General features: G+C 56.1%; 1 pseudogene across 1 annotated transcript in view; it reads right to left on the bottom strand.

Moving 5' to 3' along the window:
* The window catches only part of LOC308657995 (dynamin-1-like), a 35807-nt pseudogene extending 20882 nt beyond the window's left edge, over positions 1–14925 (bottom strand). The window contains exons 1-6 of the transcript XR_014024300.1: positions 14717–14925; positions 1790–1863; positions 1428–1577; positions 939–1142; positions 581–679; positions 338–498 (exon numbers count right to left, since the gene is read on the bottom strand). The product of XR_014024300.1 is annotated as a dynamin-1-like (transcript). The remainder of the gene's footprint in view (positions 1–337; positions 499–580; positions 680–938; positions 1143–1427; positions 1578–1789; positions 1864–14716) is intronic.
* Between the last annotated feature and the right edge of the window lie 5027 nt (positions 14926–19952).

Below are 19952 nucleotides of genomic sequence, written 5' to 3'. Positions count from 1 at the left end.
GTCTAGGGTCCATCTCTCCCCATCTCGAAAGGAACCAGGTCTTCAGCTGCGTACACACCAATCATGGCCCCCAAACCAAGCCCTTGTTGCTGCCCCCCTCCACACGAGGTCTTGGCCTTTTCTGTGTCCCAGGAGTTCTGGGGTTCCCCAGGTAGGTCCCACACAGGGTCAGCTGCAAAGCTCTGTGGCCATGGGATGTGGGCAGCCTCCTTTGCTTTTCTGGGTGTTTGTTCATCTGCATGATGGGTGCGAACCTCTCAGTCTCCCTCAAGATACATTTAAATTACTCTTTGGTCATGCTGGTATCCCCAGGCTCTGTCCTAGCCTGTGCCCCTACCTGGTTGAGGACCTTCTGCAGGTAGGGTGTCCCCATGCGGTCAGCCAGGTGGCGATAGGATGGGTGGGAGAGGAAGAACTTGCGCTCAGCGGCCAAGGCAGCCGTGATGTCCTTCTTGCCATCTATGTCCTTCTGGCTCCTGTTCACCACCCCAATGTAGCCTGTGGGCAGTCAAGGTCAGGGAAGCGGCCTTCTCAGGAGTGTCCAGAGGAGCAGGCAGTGGGTAGGGGAGTGGTCTCCTACCTCTGCGCAGGGGGAGCAGCTTGTTCTCCAGCACATCCCTGGCATCTGTGCCCTCATCCATCAGGTCCAGCTTGGTGATGACCCCAATGGTGCGCTGACCTGGGGGTGGGCAGCAGGAGGGCAGTCCTCATGTAGACCCGCCCTCAGGAGGAAATCCCCAAGCCCACCCACCCTGCTCCCCGTCTACCTGCCCATCCCCTCACCCACTCCTGGGACCCCTCCTATATTTTACACAGTGACGTTTAAAAGCATGGATCTGCTCCCACTGCTATTCCACCTAGACCCTGCAGGGGCTCCCCTAAACTAAGAAGCAACCACCCCCGGGGCCTGGCACACGGACTGCCAAGTGGGAACCTACCCTGTGGGTCCACCTCCTTGGCCACCTTGAGGGCATCAGAGTTGGCCAGGTCGGAGTTGGCAGGGGACACCGCCAAGATGAGGCAGTTCTCCTTGGTGACGAACTGCATAAGCATGTCTCGGATCTGGAACTCGATGTCCGGAGGCTGGTCTCCCACGGGCACCTTGGTCATTCCGGGCAGGTCCACCAGCGTCAGGTTCAGTACTGGACGGGGCGACAAGAGGGATGGCTCAAAGCAAGGGGCATGACCGTGGGCGCGCAGAGTTACAGAACAGGGTCGGACCCACGGGATCCGCGTGGGAGCGAGGTCTAAGAAGGACCAGGGTAGGGGCTAAGGATGGGCGGAGCCACAGCGGGGCAGAGCTCGGGCTAGCAGGGCGTGGAGGGGGCGGCTGCGGGGGCGGAGTCTGCGCCAGAAAGGGGCGGAGCCAGAAAGTGTCCTGGGGGCGTGGCTAGGCAAAGAAGCAGGAGGGCGGGGCCAGGTCTCACCGTGCGGCGAGTAGACCCGCAGGTTTATCGGCACCGGAGAGATGCCCTTGTTGGTACCGGTGACCCGGTCGGTCTCGGCTTCGATTTCCAGGCGCACCTCCTCGAAGTCAGTGAACTTCTTCCCCTTGCAGTGCAGGAACTCCGCGTATTCTGCTCCAGAAGCGGGTAGAGGAAGGGGGCGAGCATCACAGTCCGGAACCCACCTGCACCCCATCTCCCACCAGAAACAGACTCCAAACACTTTTATCTCCCTTGTTCAGGTAAGGAATGGAACCCGAGGAGGGAACGAAGCCCTTCCTTGGTAACTTTCAAGTTCAATAGAAAGGTAGCCCCTCACCTTGGGGCTGATGGAGAGCATGTACCTGTGTTAGCATTGACCAGCTGCAGGACCAGGGGACGTCGCGTGACAATGCCAGATCCTCGGGGCAAGAAGTCCCTGCAAGGATCAGAGGAAGGTCAAGATCAGGAGTACCAGTTCTGCAGCTGGGAGATCCAAAATCCCCTTAAAGTGCTGACCCCACCGCACCTTAGAACAAGGGCTTCAGGCCCTGAAGGGGTGATGCCGCCCAGAAAAGTGGAAAACACCCTCTCCCAAGTCCCCACATAATTTATGCACCTAAGCTGCCAGGAGACTGCACCAGCAATTCCCCAGATGCCTCTTAGATATGCCCTGTGTTGGTTCAGGACCAACAGGAAGTTCCTGCCCCAACCCAGCCTCAGCCACTCAGCCTGGGGGAAACTGAGGTATGGCTGGCCTACACCCTCAGTGTCCAGTGGCCACAGAGTGGATCCCGAGAAACGGCCCTGCACTTCATCCCCTTCCTTTCTCTGTGGGGAAGGGCAACATCTCACTTCCCTTTTCTCAGGTCCCATCTGGCTGGGGTTGAGGACAGGCAGATGCAGCGGGGAGGAGGCAAGGAAAAGAATTTGGGCTTCAAAAGTGCCCATTGTGTGCCAGCTGCTTTGTGGGCGATATCTCTAGACTCCATACAGTAGCCTCAGGAGGTAGTTGCTGCTACTATCCCCATTTTATGGATGAGGAAACTGAGGCTCAGTGATGTTCAGATTACACAATCAGTATCTAGCAGAGTGGACCTTGGACTTGGATCTGTTCTACCATGCAGTGAAAGCTCTCTGTTCTCAGCCCCCCATGGATCCAGTGCCTATGGATCTGGACTGAGGGGTCACAAGTCATTTGTCTCCAGACCCAACAGTCCAGTCTGTATTGCAGACATCGCTCATGCTGATGTCAACCCCAGCTGTCCTTTTGGCTGAGTCTTGAGGGTGCAAGTACTCTGTCCTGTCAGCTCTTCTTGTTCCCTCACCCCACCCACCTCGCCCTACCCCACCCCAGGCAGACACGAGGGCAGAGGCCTCTCCAGGAATCAGGCTGTCATGGGATCCCCAGGACCCAGGAAAGGGGGAAGCAGGCCAGAGCCTGAGGGACTGTGGCCAGCTGCCGCCTCATGGAGCAACACATGGAGACCAGGAGGGGAACACACAGGACTGACAGAGCCAGAGGTAGAAGCCAGGTCTCCCACCACCTGCCCAGGGCCTGACTCAGATTCAAGGCCTGGGGCAACAGAGAGGCCCAGGGCTCCCAGGATCAAGGCCTCCTGTTGGAGCCCTCGCCTGAGCCACCTCTGGGGAGAGCAGAGCTGGTGAGGAGGAGCCAATGGAAAGGAGATGGCAGGTAGCTTCTGCATTTTCAGGTGCCAAGCAAATTTCATTGTTGCCAGACTATGAGCTGCGGGAGGGCAGGGCCAGCACTTTCTCTCTGCCACAGATCCCAGGGCTCAGAATCCCAGTATTCCAGAGGTGCTCAATAAATTCTGAGTGAATCCCAACTCCTCAAACATGCTCTGATATGGAAATTATAATTTTACAGATGAAGCAATTGAAGCTCAGAGAGGGGAAGTGACCCACTCAAGGTCACACAGCAGAGCTAGGATTATTCTTCTCCTTGCATCTATTTATTTATTGGTGGTGCTGCTGCTGGGGATTGAACCCAAGGCCTAATGCATGCTAGGCAAGCAGTCTCAGCTGAGCTATAACTCCAGCCCCCAGAGCTGGGATTATGATAGAAGTTGCTTTTGTTGGTTTTGTTTCCTTGGGGTGATGAGATTCAAACCCAGGTCCTTGCACGTGCCAGGCAAGTGCTCCACCACTAAGCTGCCTCCCCAGCCCCAGAGCTGAGATTCAAACAAAGTGCAGGCTGGCCCCCAGAGCCTGGAAACCTCCCCATCCAACTGTGTCACCCCCTAAACCCGAGGAGCCAGACTCGACTTTTTATGTAATTCAATTCAATCTGGTCTGTGCCAGGCCCTGTGCTGGGCCCTGGGGACGGGAGATGATGAGTCAGACAGCTCCCCACCCCAGGCGCTCGCAATGTGGGGAGGAGACAGGCAAGTAAACAGAACATGCAAGTCTGTGTGGCCTGCACTGCAGAGTGGCTGGCACACAGGGAGGGGCCTCCTGGGGGGACCTCCTCCTTTATCTCTCCTAGGTGTTACTCAGTGACTCCTTGGGAGACAACCCCTCGGTTTTGGGGGACCCCCAGGACCATGAAGATAGGACAGCTGTTCTCATAGAGGCTTCAGTGGGCGTGGGGGCCTGGGGTCCACCTTCTTCCCCATCAGCTTCTTGCCCAGCAATACCATGGCAACTGCTGTTGCCATGGAAACTGCAGGAGGGGCTGGAAAGGATGGGACTCCCCACGGAGAGTCCCCCATGCAGAGACATGGACCTTGCCTAGAGTTCTTCCCCAAGAGGCATCCCCCTTGAGCAGAAGGGCCCACCCCTGAGCGTGGAGGTCTCTGAGGTGCCAAATAGGGAGGGGGTATGCAGAGCCCAGGGCCCACCTAGGCAGGGTGATGGGTGGTCCACGGCCTGGACCAGCCTGCCCCACATCACTGCCTCCCTGGGGCTTCTTCAAAGGACAAGCAGCTTATGGACAGCAGAGATTAGCGGGCAGGGCCGTATCTGGGGGAAGAGTCTCTCCTCCGCAGGGTGGTCATGGGGGTGCCAGGGAGGGAGGTGTCCATTGCTCTCAGGGCCCAGGTGCACAGAGTGAGGCACATCAAATTCTTGAGGCAGCTTGTGCAAACGCACAACCTTCAGACATGCAGGGAGGCAGAATCCGGATTCAAACCCCATCCCCACATGGCTGTCTTGCTCCCTGTCAGGTTTAAGGCTCACTGGCTGAGTGGTTCAAAGCCCGTGCAGGCAGATGCCCTGGACTGGAACCCCACATCTGCCTTTCCCCGGCCTGGTGGCCTTGGTCACGTCTTTTCACTCTCCAGGCCTCAACGTCCTCTGGCGTCATATTAACCCTGCCTCATGCACCTCCCTGCCGGCAGCAGTGGAGGATTCACGGAGCTGGTTCACACCAGAGCTGAGCCCAGGCCCGCCCCGCAACTGGAGCGGGCTGCTGAGGGTCCCCTGATCTCACTCCCCCCCTGGGATGATCCCCAAATTCCATCAACAATCCCCAAATCCCACAGAACCCTCCACCTCACTTCTTCTGGCCACCGAATTGAATCTCGGGACCCTGATCATGAAATGTTAGAGGGAAGGATGGGAATTTGAAGAGCAAAGCTTGTGGACAATGTCCCATTCCTCCATAACTGTCCAGAAGGTGGGACCAAAGTCCAGAGAGGGCAGGGAACTGGGAAGGCACACGGCGATGGAGAGAAGGCCAGGATGGGAAGAGAACCTGGAGGCCAGCTTCCCAGTCCCAACGACTTGACAGACAGCGCCGAGGGCAGAGCCTGACACAAGGGAGGGCTCAGGCAATGCGGGAGAGAAGGAGCCTGGCTCGGCCATTCCTTCCCCTGCCTACACTGACCCACTCGGTGCCTGTTAAGGCTAACAGATCCCTGGGGGAAGTCAGCCTGATCCAGCCTCCAGTCAGTGGCACCCCTGCACCTCCTGCCCAGCTCCTGCCAGCTCCTGCCCAGGCGGAAGGAGGACAAGCAGGTGCCCAGACAAAGTGCGTGGGGGCCCAGCAGCGGCGGTGGCCGCGGGCTGCTCTGTGCGGGGGAGGGTGGATGGTGGCCTGCCAGCTCTCCCACTCATTTTGAGCAGATGGTGGCTTCCCAGGGAGGCCTTGCCTCGCCATCTGCAGAGGCACCTTCAAACCTGGAGCAGAGAGGACAAAATGCACACCTCAGGACCTCCAAACGCCACCGACTCCCTGTCTGATTTGGTACTGTCGCCCCCGGAAGGGGGTCTGGAGAAACTTCACCAAAAGGCTGAAGGGACCCCATTTCCACTCTAGGAGCTGAGATTTGGGGCCAGAGCCCAGGGATCCCGGTTCCCAACCCTGTTGCATAAAAGTGACAGTGGGGGACCCACTAGTTCTTGGGCTTTGAGGTCAGACCTGCATGGACTTGTGTGGCCGAGGGCAAACAACCACACCTCTCTGAGCCTCAGTTTCCACATCAGGAAATCAGGCTGCTCCGAGGCTTATATCAGTAATGCCTGAAGAACTGGCTGTCACCGCGATGATAAATAAAGACGACGCTTCTGAGCCGCGGAGAGCGGCGGGGCTGTGCTGGGTGCTGAGCGGCAGGAGCTAGAAGGCGGCTCTCCAGCAGCTGGCTGGCCCGGGAGCTGGAGTGTCTAAGGCCAGATCTTGCCCTGAAAATGGAAGGCAGGGGCTGGGCAGGCTCCAAGGTGCCCTCTGAGGCAGGGAGCTGGGCGCGGCAGTGGGCTGGCCAAGAAATACAGCAGGAAGGGGTGAGTCTGCCCTGGGCGACAAGCCCCTCTCTGTTTCCACCATCCCAGAGGCCCCTGGGAGCCCACAGCCGCCCACATCACAGCGCATGAATTCCAAGATGAGGTTTACATTTTTTTTTTTTCAAATGTTTCTACTTTTTAAAAAACATATATTTTTTAGTTGTCAATGGACCTTTCTTTTATTTGCTTATATATACACACGCAGTGCCGAGGGTCCACCCCAGTACCTCACACAGGCTAGGCAAGTGCTCTGCCACTGAGCCCCAGCCCCAGCCCCAGCCCCAAGGTTTAGATATTTCAAGACAGTTCCTTGACAGTCCTGCTGGTCCCAAGAACAGGGACTGGGCTGGCGCTGTTTCCCACCATGTCCCAGCACCTGGACACTCTGTGGCAGCACCCAGATCACCCTGCCCAGTGCCAAGAAGACTGGAAGGTGAGCTCTCAGTGCCCCCTCAGCCTCACTGGGCAGGCATGGAAACCCAGGAGCAAAGGCTGACATGTCTGGCCCCAAAGTTGTGGTTAAGCTGGTGACAGGGTAGGGTGGGCACCAGGGCTCTGGACCAGTACCCTGTCCTCGTCTTCCCCACTAAGGAGGATCTACTAACTTTCCTTCCTTCCTTCCTTCCTTCCTTCCTTCCTTCCTTCCTTCCTTCCATTCTTCATTGATGTTCTTTTCTCTTCCTTCCTTCCGAGTGTTGATGGCTGTATTTCCAAAAAGGAAACATATTTCTCTTTTGCCCCCAATTTTAAAAAATCATATGCTCTCCATTTGAAAAAGTCCAGAAGATACATAAATACTTTAGAAATGACCAATCATCATCCCAACACCGGGGGATAACCTTTGTAAACATTTTATTATCAATAATAATAATTGCTGATGGATTGCTGGCTGTCGGCCAAACCTTTGCCAGCAGCTTCAAAATCCACACCATCCTGAGATTTCTTTTGGGGGTGAAGGAAATATTCTAAAATTAGACTGTGGAGATGGTTTCATGACTCCATAGATATACTAAAAATCCTTGAATTATACACTTAGCATGAGTGAATTTTATGGTATATAAATTTTTTATTACACAACAATAAAGCTGCTTAAGGGATCTGCGTCCTCTGGATTGATTCTCCCATGGCTGTGGAAGGTGGATGCCATCAGTTTCCCCATCTCCCTGGGGAAGAAACTGACACTCAGAGAGATAAAGCCCTGTGCCCCTGAGCTGGGTCCCTATCCACGTTTCAGAAGCTTCTTGACTCACCAGACAACACGCTGGAGCCATTCAATCTGGAGCTACATCTGGATTCACCAGGAGCACCAGCTCTACCACAGAAGTGCGCCCCTGCTCCAGGCCTCCATTTTCCCATCCGTGAAATGGGAGCCAATGTAGCAGCTCCCTCCCTGGACTGTAGAGGGGATGCCCTGAGGTCCTGGCTGTGGAAGGCCCCACAGAGGGTGCCCACTGGGCAACCAGACCTGGATACTGGCAGGCACTGGGTACCTTCTCTGTACTCCCTCCAGCTGGGGACTCTCAGGTGAGCGTGACTCAGCTACAGAGATCCTCCTCCTCCTCCTGGCCAGTGGCCTCCTTTTTCCCTGTGCTGAGACCAAAGGTATCTGATAAAAGAGTAACATGGTAATGAATGGATTCGAGGTGAAAAGTAGCCATGGTCATTGCTGTTGTCTGTCAGGACATCCTAAGAGGAAATAGAGCCATACCCAACACCAGGAGGGTCAGGTCGGTGGGGCGGGTGATGGGGATGGCACCCTGGAGTAGGTGACGGCTGACGAGAGACTCGGGGGGAAGGAGCCAGTGAAGCAGGGAGATGGGGCTGGGGCAACGGGGCGCAGTGGGCACCCAGGACCATGGGAAAGGGCTCAGCTCCCTCTTCCCATGACCTGTAAGCTCAGGCGGCCCAGGAGGCAGGGCTGGGGGAAACAGGGCCGGGGGCCAGGCCTCAGGGGCCCAACTCGGGAGCTGGGGCCTGGTTATGGGGGCAGGGTCTCCACAGTAGACTTCAGGCAGAAGAGGTTAGATGGGGGGCTTGGAGAGTCCCCCACTATTGTGCAGGGAATGGATTGGGTTGAGAGGGGTGAAGGCAGTAGAGGTCAGGGGTAGGTAGACAGGGCAGGAGGCTGGACTGGATGGGGAGGGTGAGGGGAGGTGGATCCCGGGGCCTCTGGCCAGGGCCCTGGGAAGATCCATCTAGAAGACCGTCCTGAGTATCTTTCAACCTGATATTCCTTTCCCCCGTTGCCTAGGATAATTCCGAGTTGCTAGAGCTGCTCTCCAGACCACTTTCAGGTTTTTTTTTTTTAATATTTATTTTTTAGTTGTAGGCGGACACAATGTCTTTATTTTACTTTATGTGGTGCTGAGGATCAAATCCAGTGCCTCATGAGTGCTAGGCGAGTGCTCTACCTCTGAGCCCCAACTCCTGCCCTTGTTCAATCTCCCTGGTACCAGAGATGGAACCCAGGGGCACTTAACCACTGAGCCACATCCCCAGCCTAATTTTAAATATTTTATTTAGAGACAGGGTCTCGCTAAGTTCCGAGGCTGGCTTTGAACTCATGATTCTCCTGCCTCAGCCTCCCAAGCCGCTGAGATTACAGGCGTGCGCCACTGCACCAGGCTCCACTCTCAGTTCTTACCCAGATCTCAGCCCAGGGAATGGGTAAGAGCGCAGAGACGCTGGGGGGAGCAGAGGAGAGGGGAGATGGGGTGGCACATGTGTGTGGAGACCTGTGCCGCTTCCTGTCCTTCCTCTTGATTTAATCGCTGTGTGACTTCAGGCAGGTTCCCTACCCTCTGTGTGCCATTTGGCCATCTAAAAACCTGGGGTGTTCATTTCTGCTGCTCTGCAATTGGAATGTTGATTCCAAGGAGACTGCGGTGGGCACTGTCTTCCTTAGACATGGGGAATCGGGCCCTGATCCTGGGTCTCACACTCAGGGGGCTCTCTGGACTTTGTCCGGCTTCACCCTCACTGGGGGGCAAGGAGCCAAGGGAACGGAGCCAGCTAGAGCCTGCAGACCCCTCCCAGGCTACCTTGGGAACCCTGGGATCCCCTCTCAAGCAGTCCCTAGCCCACCCCTGGGTCTGCCTCCTGCAAATGGATTTTGTTTCAGGGGGCAGCACAGGCCCAAGGAGGGTCCTTCTTGGGCCCATGGAGGAGTGGAGAATGAGGGCCGGGTGAGCTCTGGAGGCTCCTGGTGGCGTGAGGTGGAGTGAGGAGGGACCAGGGCAGCCCAGGGGGAAGGGCCATCTGTCCCCACTCAGAGGGACCTCAAGTCCTAAATTCAAACCCAGCCTACCAGGCGGTTGTGAAGGTGTGTGCGTCAAGGTGGGAGAACAGAACGCCTCGTGTTTAGCAGCCGCAGCTTGATTTATAGCTGGATTGTTAGGCCATATGGCATGTGGGCCTCCATTTCTGCTCTTGCCCACGTCTGACAAGACTGCACCCATGATTGGCTCCTCTGCCGCTGCCCCACCCACCTGCCTGCCCACCCCACCCTCTGCCTTCCCACCCTCTGACCCTGGCCAAAGCCTGGGAAATTCAGTCTCCTGGCACCGGGATCAGATGCTGTCTGCCAGGGTAAACTTTCATTCCTAGCTCCTCTGGGCCACCAGGAGGGGCGGGGTTTGGGCAGAATGTCCCTGGCAGGGCACCTTTCCTTAAGTCCAGCCCCCAGGAATGGATTCCACACGCAGTCCCTGGCAGCACCGCTGAGCGTGGGGCAGGTGTGTGCGCTGAGGCACACGGAGGCTGGCGCCCAGGGCAGCTGCCACAGCTCTCTGGGGACAGGGACGACAATCCTGCCTCCCCCACCTTCTCAGTCTGGCCTGTGGCCTCTGCCTCTCACTCAGGGTCCTTCACCAGGGTCCTCAATCTCGCAGGCTTCTCCCCTCTTGGGGCCAAGCAGGCACCTGGACTGGTTCCCTCTGCTTGTCCAGCCTCAGTGCCACCTCCGGAGGGCCTTCTCTGACCCCAGGCCAGGGCTTCTCTTCACTCTCAGGCTCCCGTGGGATCCTTGTGGGTTTCACAGTCGCCTGTCCTCTTGGCTGGGACCTTCCCGAAGCACAGGTAGGTCTACCTGGTTCTCAGCCCCGTCCCTGGGGCCTGGCCCAGGGCAGGTTTCAAGGAAATATCTGCAGTCAGACAGCGACTCTCTGCCTCAGATCCCAGTTAACCCCTCGTCTTCTCTGGTCTCAGTCTCCCAGTCTAAGAAACGGGAACACCAGTGTGCGCCCCAGAGTGTTCAGGGACAGCACAGAGCTTTACAGTGGGGAGTGGGTGTCTCCCAGAGGAGGGCCAGGCCTGACCAAAGAAGGGCTCTCAGAGGCCAAGGCCAGCACCAGGCCCCTGGGGAAGCAGCTGAGGACCCACATGGGGTGTAGGTAGGCAGCCACCTAAAACCCCAGCTCCATCCAGGCAGAGGTTCCCAGGGGTCCGCTACCCCACCTGGATGGAGCCGATCCCCACCCCAACTGTGGCCCCCTCCCAGGCTGCAGGACATCAAAGCCTTGCCTGCCCAGGCCCCAGCAGGGATGAACTGGCGCGTCCTCCACGCCAGGCCCTCCAGTTCCAGCTCCACTGCAGTCCCACCAGGGAGGTGTCATTGTCCCCATTTTACAGATGAGGAGACAGCAGCTGGGCAGGGGTGGAGCACACGCTCCAGGTGGGCCACCCTCAGGCCTGGCTCTAGCCCCTGCACCTTCCTCTCCGCAAATCCCCCCTGCCTCAGCCTTGGGGGGGGGGCTGGAGGGTGGGGCGGGGCGGGCACGCCTCTGGCCCTGGAGGAGCGCTCCAGGACCCTGGACAGGCCCCTTGACCTAGGGCCAGGTGTTGCTGGGGCATGCAGGGGGCCACGGATCCTCCTCTGAACTTACCCCAGAATGAGCTCATCTACTCTCCGGGTTTACACGACAACTCCCAAATTTCCATTTCCAGCCCGCCTTCCCCCAGCTCCTGACACTTCCCCGGGAGTCTAATGGGCACCTCAGGCTCAGTATGTCTAACCCAGCACCCTCTTCCCTGGCCCCCAATCTGCCCTGCCCCCCTATCCCTGACTCCATCAACGGCGACATTCCTGCTTCTGAGCATGCGTCAAAGACCTGGTTTTCTTTTTGGTACCCGGGATTGAACCACTGGGCTGCCCCAGCCCTCCTTTCTTTCCTTTTTTTTCTTTTTTTAAAATTTTGAGACAGTCTTGCTAAGTTGCTTAGGTCCTCACTAAGTTGCTAAGGTTGGCCTCAAACTTGTGATCCTCCTGCCTCAGCCTCCTGAATCGCCGGGATGACAGGCCCTGAAGTCATTTTTGATCCCTCTTTCCCACCTTTTGTGTCCACCCACCACAGATCCTGAACCCCACAATTCTCGACAGAGGTATGGCTCTGGCCGAGGCCCCCGCCTTGTGCCCATGCAGCAGCCACTCTTGCTTTCTCTCTGACCCTGTCCCCAAGTCACACACTTGCCAGAATCAGTTAAAGTCATTGAATTACTTAAAGGCTTCCAAGAAAAATGAAGACACACACACATTCCTCACCGAGCCCCTGCCTGCCTACCTCTTTTTTATCTCATTTCTCCTCAACACCACCTTTTGTCCTGCCCCAGGGCTTTTGCCTTTTGTCCTGGCCCAGGGCTTTTGCATTTTCTGTTCCCTGGCCCAGAGTTCCCCCCAGCTACTCTCACAGCTCCTCTCGGTTCATCGCTCACCCTGGTGCCGCCTGCTCCTGGAGGCCTTCTCTGCCCTTCCAACGCTGGCCACACTCCTCTGCCTTTGTCTCCTCCCTGCAAAATCCCTGGCCTCAAGGCTCCGTGGCCTCCAGGAATGCTTGCTAAATGACCCAAGGAGCCAACCTCCATTTGCCCTTCTGTGAAAGGGGAGTGAAGACATAGCGTAGATCCAGACAAGTCCCAGCAGGGTCCTGGGCAGCTGCCGGGCCACCTCCATCGCAGAGCTGGCGGCAAGGTCCTCCTGGGTACCCAGGAGCCCAGGCTAGCCTACCTCAGCTGGTTTCCTCCAACTCGATTTCCACTTCCTCTCCTCAGGGGGTTGGCTCCTGGGAAGCCCCAGGAGGCAGAGCTACTGTTACCATGCTCACCAGACTGGGGACCAGCCCTGGGTGGAGAGGTCGGAAGCCTGTGAGGGAGCGGGCAGGGCTGTCTGAGGGCCACTGAGCCTCGGTTTCCCTGCTTCTGCCCCAGCACTGGCCCCCTCCCTCGCTTCCGGGATCCCAGTGCTCTCCCACCCCTCCCCCACACTTAGAGGAGGGCTCTTCCAGCTCCCTGGGCCGGTGGGTGTCAGGCACCCTACACATCTTCCTTCAGGGATCCCGGCAAGGGTGTTGAGATGCGGAGGGCAGCAAGAGGGCCAGGCCTCCTGAGCAGAGTTCACACCTCATTCTGCCCCTGAACGAGCCAACAGTGGCTGAATCTGCTGGGGCTGGGGCTGGGCTAGGGGCTGGGGCCAGGGTGGGGCTAGGGCTGGCCTGCTGCCCAGTGGACTCCCAGAAGCGGGAGCCAGGAGCGGCACACATCTAGACTGTCAACACCTCCCCCCACATGTTTACAAAAGGGCTTTGCCACCCATGAACTCGTGTCCCACAGCCACTGGCTCAGGAAGGCAGGGCAGCAGTTGTCAGTGTTCCCATTCCTCAGATAAGGAAAACGAAGTCCACACACCTGCACGTTCCCACGCCCAGCGCAGGGACTGGCCCTCAGAGGCTGCTGTTGGTCACCCTCAGGAACCCGGGCTTGGACTGACATGGGCTGCACTTCCTGAATGTGTGATCTTGGCAAGGCATTTAATTAACCTCCAGGGTCTCAGTTTCCCCATCTGTAGGGTGGGCATCACGTGCCTGCCTCTGGGGGGGGGGCTGCTGTGAGCCTGTGGAGGACTCAGCAAGGTGTGGGGCATGAGGGAGGGGGGCTGCAGGGACAGGAGCTGAGGTCCCTGACTCTATACCCCTGCCCAGACCAGCTGGCCTGGCACAGCAAATATTTAACAAGAGGTAGAATATGGAACAAGTGCTGGACACCCTTGGGAACCGTTGTCTCCAAAGTACCCTCTGCCCTAACCCTGAGTGCTGGACAGGGCTGTGGGAAGGTGCCGAATAGGTTTCTCTGCAGCTCTGGGGTCACGTGATCTGAAGGGGTGTTCTGTAGGAGCTGTCCTGGAGAGACAGAAGGCCTCCCTCTGTGCTGACCAGATGGGCATGTCCTGGGGGGAGACTTTCCAACATCCCACAGATACTCAGGTCCTTCTCTTGACTCTCTAGGGTTGGCAGCGGTCTTCCCAGGACATTTGAGGGGCAGGAACAACTATCCAGTCTATTCCAACTGTTATATTAAACATGTGACAACTGAGGGTCAGAGAGGGCAAGAGACTAGCCTGAGGTTTCAAAGCAGAACCTGGATGTCACCCTACAGAACTGCTGTCCCCTTGGGGGGAGGGGCCCCTGCCTCCTTTCCCTGTGCCAACCACTTCCTTAGCCATGAAGGTCATCGGAAGAAAGCCAGGTTCCTGGAGAGTGGAGGGATGTTGATGATGGAGGGGAAGGTCACTGTCAGCTTTCCTGCCTCAGCCTGCCCAGCCCCCCATCCGCTTCCAGCACCGCGGAATCCTCTCTGCTCCTTCTCAGCACCAGAAAGCCACCTCTATCTTCTCCGTCTCAGAGGGGAGCCTGGGGTGTCATGACCTGCCCGCGCCCCCCCCATCCCAGGACCCTTTGTCTTTGCGTGTGCTCCCCACTCTGTCACCTGGCCCTCCCAGCGCCTTGTGGGATCAGAGGCGGGAGGGGGATTAGGTTCTGCAAATGGCTTCCCCTGCCCGCCTCCTGCCTCCTGTCTTAGTCATCTCTGCCCTCCGCTGCCTGCTCCCTGCATCACAATCCCTCTGCCAGGCCTTGGGGAGAACCACACTGGCAGGCGCCCCCGACCCGGGGGCAGGCGAGGCCAGGGGCTGCAGCTGAGAAGCGACCCGAAGTGTTTTCTCCCCCCTCCCTTCCTCGCCCCGCAGCCCGCGCCCCCACTGCGCCGCGCTGCGCACGGATGGCGGCGGGAGCCGCAGAGGTGTGTGTCAGCCGGGAGACTGCCTGGTCCTCGATGCCCACGGGGCTGTGTCCTCTTCCAGGACCTGGGGGAGGTCCCTTGTCACGGTCCAGGGGCTGACCCCTTGGAGCCTAGGAAAGGGGGCACTGCCCCGGGGGTGCTGCCCGGTCCTAGGGACTCCCGGGCTGAGGGAGGCGCTGAGTAATGCGGCCCCCACGGAGATGGGTCTGGGGGCACTTCTCTGCTCCTGGCAGAGCGCTGTCTCCCCTAAAGGACGGGGCGGAGGAGGGGGCGTGATTCCGTGGCCCCGGGCTGGCCGACTTTTGCAGACTAGCCGGGGGCGCCGCCGCCCCCAGGGGCTCGCGGTGGGGGAGGGCCGCCTCCTCCCGCAGCGGGTGGGGGCGCGCTGTCCGCCGCCGCAGCCCGGGGGCTGGGAGGTCGCGGCGCCGTCGGAGCCCGGGGCCCCGGGGTGGGGGGCGCGCTCGGGGGCGCGCCGCTCCTACCTGCCTATGAAATTCTCGAGCACCGAGCTCTTGCCGGCGCTCTGGCCGCCCACCACGGCGATCTGCGGCAGGTCGAGGTCCGCGTTCTGGCCGATGGTGGAGAAGGCATCCTGCAGCCGGTTGACCAGCGGGATGAGATCCTCCATGCCCCGGTTGCCCATGGTTGCGGCGGGCCCCGCGGGCTGCGATCCGGCCGCCGCTCCCGCTCCGGCTCCTGCTCCCGGCTCCGGCTCCGGCTCCGCCGCTGCAGCCGCGCGCCCAGACTGCTGGCGCCGTGGGCCCCCCCGCCCCTCGGGGATCGGAGCGGAGCACTACGTCGGACCGCCACGAGAGGGCGTCCGCGGCCCTGCGGGCAGGCGGCCGTGCGCAGGCGCCTCCCGGGGTGTTATGGGTGTTGTAGTTTTCTCCTGCGGCTTTTGGGGCGATTTACCAGTATCTAGGGGTACTGATGCTTTGCAGAAGATATCGTTTCTGGAAGTGGGCTGTATACCACCCCTCGCAATGGGATATTGGATGGAGGTCTCAGCTGTCTTACTTCATCGTACAGTTGGGGAAACTGAGGCCTGGAGAGACTATCAAATTGCTCCAAGGTCACAGTCCCCTGACAGAGTTCCTCTTGACCTTGCTGGCTTCTGCCCTAGGGTCTGACACTAGTCTCCTGCATATCCTTTCCTGTCTGAGCCTTATTTTCTCTGTTCCTAGAAGGAGAAGGATGGAGCATTAATTCAACCATACCTACTGAGCACCCACTATAAACCAGGCCCCATCCTGGGCCTGCAGATTCAGCACTAACAAGATAGCCAGGTCTCTGGCCTCACAGATCTTACACAAAGCTGGCAGGATAGACAGGAACCGATGAGCAGGCAAATGGAATAGTAAAAGCAGAAACCTTTCATAGCAAGAGCAATGGAGGAAATCAATGGGGAGTATGCAGCATTATCTGTGGGTGTGGAAAAGTCGTTTTAAACTGGAAGGAATTAGGGTTCTCCAAAGAAGTGACCTTGGAGAAGAGAGTCTGTCACGGGCAGATCAAGAGGAAGAGCGGGGACAAAGACCCCAATGCTAACAAGACCCTTGGGAGAGTTAGAAGTTCTTGTCTTAGACAGAGACGCCCTGTACCTGACTCCATCAGGATGGTGGCAAAATATGGGATTCAAATCCAGGACCACCGTAACCCTTCCCTGCTAAGTCTTTCCACACAGAGAGGCCCTGAGGCTCCAGGCCCAACCATCTGCCTCTTCACTTAAGAAACAATTTGAACTCTCCACCGGGAGAATAGAAAGGGAGGCAGCATACTTTGATGTTTGGAGGCTCAGCAGGTCATTTCCCTGTGAGGGAGAGCAGTGACCCAGGAGTTGGAGACTGTCCAGTTTTCATGCACGGAGTACGTATTATGGAACCAGGCACTGTGCTAGGCCCCAGAGATATAGCTGCGAGCAAAATGACATGTTGCTTACTAAAATGTAGCTTACAGGCTAATGCAAGAAAGAGGGATGATACACGAGTCAGCCAATAGACACAGCTTGCCATATGGTGACGAGCAAGGAAGCAGGTCTGCAGGCCAGGAAGCAGGGCAGGGTTTGTTTTGCTGTGGAGAGTGGACACAGAACGGGTTGGTCAAGAGCAGACTTGAAGCAAGTAAGGGACTGCCCCATGTAGGGCACGAATTTTCCAGGCAGGCAGGGGGAGTCAGTAGACCCTACCCCTCAGAGCCCCAGGGAGTGGGTTAGGAGTCTAGCCCAGCCTTAGACAAGCTGTCTGACCCAGGTCCTTTCACATCTCGGAGCCTTAGTTGTGTAATCTGGCTAATGGACATGGTGCTAGAGCAGAATGCTCATGTAGGGCAGGGCCTAGGCCAGGTACTCAGGAGGCTCTTATTAGTCCCCAGCTGTGAGAACCTGGATGAGGACAACTTTCCAGCCAGCTGAAACATCAATTCCATATGCCTCACATCTGCATCCTGAGTGGCTGCTCTAAGCTGGCCTATTATTATGCTCTGAGGACCAGAGAGGGCAGTGATGGGAGCTGGGACGAACAGTACATTCAACCGGGCTGCATTCACAGATGTCTGCCTAGAGGGATACTGTCACCACTGGGCTTTTATTGGTTTAATCTTTTTTCCCTAATTATAATAGCTAGTCTTTTTATAAAAATCAGGCTTTATACAAATATTTGAAGGCCTCAGATTATCCTTGCACCAAGAGATCACGGGTATCTATAACTTAGGGTTTATCCTCTAGATCCCGCCCCCCATATGAATTTGTTTTGTTCTATTTTGTTTTCACAGATGGGATCATACTAAATACTTTAGGATTCTGTGTCACTGATAATCACGCCAGCAGACTGGGCCTCCTGGGGAAATTCAGTCTCACGCCTCAGCAGAGACCTGTTGCATCATGACCTGTATTTAAAAAGAACCAAGGACTCCAGGAAATTTCTGTGCACATCAAAGTTGGAGAAGTTCTTATATATACTGTGTGCAACTTTCCTTTTAGAAGCAATGTCTTAGACATCTTCCAAATCTGCCACATTCCTTGTTCAGGGCTGCATAGTTTTTTTTTTTTTTACTATTTGGTAGTGCCTTGATTGTTCCCTGGTCTACTAAAAATTGCTGGGTTGGACTTGAACAATGAATGAATGGACTGTGTGTGGCTGTACACGTCTACAATCACAGCTACTCAGAGACTAAAAAGGATCAACCTTGGAAACTTACCAAGACTCTGTCTCAAAAAGAAAAAGAAAAGGACTGGTGGTATAGCTCAGTGATAGAGTACAGAGTACTTACCTAGCATGTGTGAGGCCCTAAACCTGGGTTCCATCTCCAGTACCACCAAAAAAAAAAAAGTGGGGCTGGGGTTGTGGCTCAGAGGTAGAGCGCTCACCTAGCATGTGTGAGGCCCTGGGTTTGATCCTCAGCATCACATAAAAAAATAAAATATATAGTGTCCACCTATAACTAAAAATTAAGTATTTTAAAAAGTGGGGGGAATACACCAAATACCACTTGGAGGTGTGAAGGAGGGAGAATGTGGTGGGCAGGGAAACAGCATGAAGTCTGAAGTCAGAAAGGGGACACACCTGAAGCCTACCTGGCCTCGTTTTCTGCACTGGGCTTAGCAGAGGCTAAAGGAGAGCTGCTACAGATGGGTGTCCCAGGCTCAGGGCAGCTGGGTCCCCTGGGGGCCGATGAATTGAATGAGAGTCTTAGAAATGGCTCTGACCCTCTGCTTTGAGTATCTGGGAGGCAGGATTCTCTCCCTCCAGAGTTTTGACCAACTGTGCTAAACCCATTGCATTCACTGGGCGTCTCCTTCTAGCCAGGTCACTGGGCCAAGGGAGGCACCAGCTGTCTCCCACCCTTCATTAGCTCATTTTGACTGAGCTACAGAAAAGTAACGGAGGATGTGGCAAAGGTCACAAAGTCAAGAAGTGACTTTGAGTCAAGTTGTGGACGGAAGTGGGTGACTCAGCTTCCACACTGATATTCTCCGCCATACCCTCCACATATTTTTTAATGCACATAAAACTATACACTAGCCCCTCTGGTAGCATTTCTGTTGTGCACGTCACAGGTGCTCAAAAACACTGGGCTGGGCGGGGTGGCTCACAGCTGTAATCCCAGGGCTTGGGAGGCTGAGGCAGGAGGATCGAGAGTTCAAAGCCAGCCTCAGCAACTTAGCAAGGCCCTAAGCAACTCAGCAAGACCTGTCTCTAAATAAAATACAAAATAGGGTTGGGGATGTGGCTCGGTGGTCGAGTGCCCCTGAGTTCAATCCCAGTACCAAACAAACAACAACCACAAAAAACCATTAGTTGATTTGAACAGTGGCCTCATACAACTCCTGTTTCAAGCCACTATATTTAGTCACTAAGTTGCTCAGAGGCTGGCCTTTGGAGTTGCCCATTCAATCGTCATGTATTCTCCAACAGGTCTGGATCAGTGGCCAGGCTTCATGCAAGACACAGGGCATGAAGAGGTTAACAAGATGCAGGGCTCATCCTGTCCTGCGGAAAAGGGGGTTCATCCCGCCTTTACCACTTTCTGACCTGATGTCTTACTGTCACTTACTTTACCTCCCCGAGCTCAGTTTCTTCATCTCTGAAAGGGGGATGGATAATAATAGAGCCCAACTTGTAGGAGGCTGGGAGGATTTAGTGATGTCATTACAATTTAGGGAAGCACTGGAACAGTGAATAGTGAGCGCTGTGATTAGTGTAATCGCAATCCCATCAACATCGCTCTGTCCAGAGAGAGACTTCTTTAGTCTGCCAAAGGAAGCGGAGGGTGCTGTTGCATGTGGCGACCAGGTGTGGGGAGACGAGGACCACCTATTACCCACACATTGGTCCTCTTCAGAAGAGATGGCCCTAAGGGCAGCAGGGGGCCTGCCCCAGGCCACTCCAGAAGACAGGGGCAGCAACAAGGTAATTCCACCTCTGTCCTCTGTCTCCAACCCCATTTATTGATAGGAAGAGGAACAGGTGGGTGGCAGCCACTGGGGAGGCCTCGTGATAAGGATATGGCCTTCCATTTCCCCTGCCTCTTGCCTGACTTGGAGTGACTCAGTGTCCAATTGGTATGCTCCATCATGCCCTCCATCATTCCCAGGAGCACAGCCTGTTCCTGGGAATTCTGAGCTAGGGAGTCTGGTTGTGGGGTTCACTTTACTGCCCATTTGTGCTGCCACCATGAACACCAACTCAAGGGCAGAGGGAGGCAATTGCATCCTGGATTCTTGCATCCACTCATTCATTTACTTGTTTAATTGACTTCACCAGGCAACCCTGTGGTGTACCCGGCCCTTCTAGATCCCAAGGAAATGGGGACATGCAGAAGCTGCTTCCTGCCATCAAGGAGTACATGACATCACTGAAGACAGAAATAATGTGGGATTACATTACCAGGTTACAAAATAAAGATGCCATAATCGATAGCCACTTAGAAAGCTTACTGGGAAAAATAGTGACAATTGCCACTGTAGGAATCATACAGGTGGGGCTGGGGCTGTAGCTCATTGGTAGAGTGCCCGCCTCGTATGAGGTATTGGGTTCAATCCTCAGCACCACACAAAAATAAATAAAAGATATTGTGTCCAATTACAACTTAAAAAATATTTTTTAAAAAAATCATATAGGTGTGTGTGTGGGGGGGGGCTGGGGATATAGCTCAGTTGGTAGAGTGCTTGCCTCTCATGCACAAGGGCCTGGTTCAATCCCCAGCACCACACACACACAC

This window comes from Spermophilus citellus (genome assembly GCF_964194105.1).
Source record: "Spermophilus citellus genome assembly, chromosome: 10".
In the NCBI taxonomy this organism is placed as follows: Eukaryota; Metazoa; Chordata; class Mammalia; order Rodentia; family Sciuridae; genus Spermophilus; species Spermophilus citellus.
The sequence above is the reverse complement of the archived record's forward strand: the minus strand, read 5'-3'. Positions and strand labels throughout refer to the sequence as shown.